General features: G+C 45.1%; 1 pseudogene; it reads left to right on the forward strand.

Moving 5' to 3' along the window:
- The first annotated feature begins 458 nt into the window (after positions 1-458).
- Positions 459-2,703, forward strand: LOC125541521 (cytochrome P450 CYP94D108 pseudogene; annotated as a pseudogene).
- Positions 2,704-4,679: the final 1,976 nt, after the last annotated feature.

Raw genomic sequence — 4,679 nt, forward strand, 5'->3', positions numbered from 1 at the left:
GGACGAGGAGGGAGGGCAGCTGGACGACGAGGTCGGCGGCGACCAGCATCAAGATGCCGAGGTCGCCATGGAGGGCGAGCAAGGCCTACTCCACGGCATTCTCCCAGACACGGAGGGGCGGCACGAGGGCGCCGGGTGCCCGCAGCCGCAGGTACCGCCACTACTCTTCTCCTCCCTTCCTCCTCGTTCAATTCAGGTGATGGCCCTGGTCGTGGTGATGCTACCACGCGTCCGTACGTGCTAGACGGAGGCTGATTGTGCTCTAGATTTGCAGGTTGACCCACTCGCCCTCGCGCCCCAGCAGAACCAGCCCCTCGGCGAAGGTCAAGGCGACAGCGACGACGAGGTCGACCTGCAGCCACTGCTGCCGCATCAGCCTGCCTTGGTAAGCATCTCGTCTCATCTCCGCTCCTGCTCCTTCCTGGTGCCCATCTCATCTCGTCGCATGGGCAGCTAACATGGCGGCCACATGGTTGATTTGCTCGAACACGAGAAGGTCAGTGGCGGCCGTGCCAAACATGTTGCTCGGAGCCACCGATTGCCACCTTCCTCAACACGGGCATTTGGGTGTGCTACGGGGCGGTGTTGGAAGGCAAGAACATTTCACAATTTTATACAATTTGCTAGACGTCATGAATATTGTTAAAATGTCACAATTTTATACAAAATATTTATACTTATTTATGTTAACATGTATAGCCTTACAAAATTATATGATTCTCTTAGTTTCATTTTCTTAGTTATAACTCTAAAGTTTAAATTATGATATATTTTACAAATACTTGAACACCAATATTTCGTACAAATGATACACTAATCATTTTCCACGTTTGCTCAAACTTTCTTTGTTGTGTGTGTCACGATGCAGATTTTATAGTAGAGATTTCAAACATGCGCTCAAAAAATATCGTGGTAACATGTTCTAGTTCATGATTAGCCAAGAATATTTATGAAAACTTCTCGACTATAAGTGGAACCGTTGACATTGATTTTTTTTACCGGTGTATTTTTGTCAAATATGTCTTGCAAGTTACAGTGTTTCACTAATAACTTGTCAAAATTAGCATGCCAAAATAATATAGATTAATTGCGTATTCTACAACGTCTGCACACATATGAATTTTTCATATGAGCCAGATTAATCAAACATAGAAATACGACATCCACATACATACATACATGTCATAGACATGACCTAGATATTCCCATGTACTTGCCAGAGTTGGCATAAAGAGAAGAAAAAGAGAAGAGCGGCAACCCATACTATCTCATGCGCCTACTGATTTTCTTGTTCGCTCCCTTCGCCAGGCTCTCTCACCCGCTCGCTCACTCTTGATTTTTTTTTTTTGAATAGTGCTACATGTCAGCCACTAGATCTTTTTAGAAGATCCGTCACATCGGCAGCTCTTAGATGTGGCGTAATCAGTGCGGCCCAGTCCCATCCTCACCATTGCAACAAAAATAGTGTTGCAGAACCCTTTGTAACATAGCTCAGGTTGGAGAAACATTTGCAACAAGGCTATGTTGCAGATTTTCTTAAATTTCTTCACCTTTTTCAAACAAATATGATTTTGTGGAATGAGTTTCGCAACAAGGATTTTTCGCAGTGAAAGATGATGTCGCGGCAGCAGCACCAATGTTGCCCTACCCGTTTATGACAAGAGTCTCGTTGCCAACCTTCAATGTCAGCAGCAACTCGTCATTGTCTTGCAGCAAGGACAATAGCCATCGCCTTGCAGCACCGAGACATCTGCAGTAGCGAAAACCAATGAGACCCTGGGAGCAGCATTTATCCACCATGGAGGAGAACGTTCTCTTCTTCACGCTTAGGGTGGGGAACGCGGGCCCGTAGGGCGGAGTTCATGGCGGCGCTCAACACGACGCACAGAACACGGTCGTGTCACGGATCATGTCGTCTACCAAGTGGCTGTGGCGCGTGAAGAGGCTGCTCGACATGGAGCCGAAGAGGTGCATGCGCTCCACGCTCGCAACGATCCACAGCAACGCCGACAAGATCGTCTGTGAGCGCAGGGTGAGAGAGACGGCTGGGTTGGCGCGCAGTGACGACGTTCTGTCGCGCTTGGCCGCCGCCGGCGAGCACAGTGACGAGAGCCTCCGCGACGTGGTCACCAACTTCATCCTCGCCGGCCGTGACACGACCTCGTCCGCGCTGACCTGGTTCTTCTGGTTACTGTCCACGAGACCCGACGTGGAAGACAAGATCATGTGCGAGGTCCACGCGTCTGGCCAAGGTGCGTCGACCTTCACCTTGGAGGAGCTGCGCGAAATGCACTACCTCCGTGCGGCCATCACCGAGTCCATGCAGCTGTACCCACCGGTGGCCGCCGACGTGCACAGCTGCAAGGAGGACGATTTCCTTCCGGACAGCACTTTCGTCGGGAAAGGGTGGCTGGTGACAACTGGGGGAAGAGGACTGCGAGGAGTTCCAGCCGGAGAGGTGGCTGGACGAGGAGGGCGTGTTCCGGCCGGTGGCTGGACGAAGAGGGCGTGTTCCACGCGGGGCCGAGGATGTGCCTCAGCAAGGACATGGCCTAGCCACAAATGAAGTCTGTGGCGGCGTGCGTGCTGCAGAGGTTCAGCCTTCGGTACGTCGGCGGTAACGGGCATCCACCGCTCATAATGTCGATGACGCTTCGGATGGGAGGCGGCTTGCCCATGCAGGTGACGAACAGGGGAGGCTAGCCTCTGCTTGGCTTGGAGAGTAGGCTTGTTCCATCGCAAATCACAATAGCGAGCTCACTAGTCTCCATCCCATTTCTTTCTGCTTGGCTTGGTTCCGGAAATAAATCTTCAGCTAGTGTAGTGTAAAAAAACGTTCTTATATTATGAGACGGAGGGAGTAGCTAGTAGTAGTGGGTACCCACGCCACGTATTGCAAGGTTAAATCGTGACTTGCAATTAATCCATGCATGTGCGTGGGAAGCATCTGTTCTTGTATCCATTTTTAGTTTTTTCAAGGATTCATGTATCCGTATATCCAGGGAAATAAGATTATATATGGTGCATCGATATTTACTGCTTTGTGCTATGTGGTTGAAATGTTATCTACATCTAGCTATTATATACGAATAAAGCACAGTACGGAAGAAAATAGAGATATTTATTCTATCTACCTATCTGTCTGTCTACCTATGTATCTATCTTCTAAGATTATTATATACTGAATGCAAAATACGAAAGAAAATAGAGAGATACTCGTGAGCAAACGTCTAATCCTAAATCCATTTTCTTCCGTATTTTATGAATATAGTGTGCTTCATGCTAGACAATTGTGTCAAGATGGAATACAAAGGTGAAAAAACAATCCCAAAATCCTATCAATATAATTTGTTTCATGCTAGACAATTGTGTCAAGAATGTTCCTATCCTAATTTAGGCGTGTCGGGCTGCGCCGATCCCAAGCTGCCCCATTGGCTACCTATGGCAATGTCTATTGTTCGTAAAATATCATGCTATTTGCTTAGAAATTATCTTGGGTGTGTTCTTCAACATCTTCTTTTTCTCGGGTCAAAGTTATCATGGTACTTAGGTTATCAAGTATGTGGTGGAATGTTACCATGCCATTTACACAAAAATTATTGGAGCTATGTTTAAAAAAAAACTAGTCAAAATTATAGTAATGTTTGTGCATGATGTGCGTATGTTATCATGTTATTTGCACATAAGTTACTGGGTATGGTTTTTAATAACTTTTATCCCGGGGGCCAAAAGTTACAGCGGTGTCTATATCTAAGTTATCAGGTCTGCGATGTATATATTACCATGCTATTTACATAGAACTTACCGGGGGTATATTTTCATCAACTTTTATCCGGAGACAAAAATTTACCGGGGTGTTTGTACGTCAGTTATCAGCTCTGTTGTATGTATATTATCATGCTATCTACACTAGTTATCGGGTGTGTATTTGAACAAGTTTTTCACCTGGTAAATGTTACCTTGGTGTCGATACATAAGTTATCAGGACTACGATGCATATATTATCATGCTGTTTACACAGAAGTTATCAGGATATGTTTTCAACAACTTTTATCTGGAGGAAAAAAGTTACTGCGGTGTTTGTACGTGAATTATCAGCTCCGTTGTATGTATATTATCGTGCTATATAGACAAAAGTTATTGGGGTGTGTAATTCAACAACTTTTTTCACCAGGTAAAAGTAACCATGGTCCCTATAGGAAAGTTATCAGGTCTGCGGTGCGTATATTGCTATACTATTTACAGAGAAGTTATCGGGTGTACGTTTTTCAACAACTTCTCTCTCCTAAGTCAAAAGTCATCATGGTGTTTGTACATAACTTATGAGATTTGTGATGCGTATATTACCATGGTATTTATACATTAATTATCGGAGGTATGTTTCTTCAATAACTTTTATCTCTATGTTAATTGTTAATTGTTGTTAGTTGGGCCAACTTGCTTACTAAGCGACCATGGTTCAAATCCCATGTTACACTTGTATTTTTGTCTCCCAAAAATATATTCATGTACGAGTCCCTCACCATCACAAATTTCTACTTTTCTAAGAAAATCGGTCTTTCCAAGATAACCGGACGTGAAACGTGACAAAAATCTGACAAAGGACCAACCAGTGGTCTTGCAGAGAAAAACGTGGAAACGAACAGAAAAATGCAGATGCCAACATTTGGACAATGCCA

This window comes from Triticum urartu, chromosome 2A (assembly GCF_056163025.1).
Source record: "Triticum urartu cultivar PI428250 chromosome 2A, HENAU_Tu73, whole genome shotgun sequence".
Classification (NCBI taxonomy): Eukaryota; Viridiplantae; Streptophyta; class Magnoliopsida; order Poales; family Poaceae; genus Triticum; species Triticum urartu.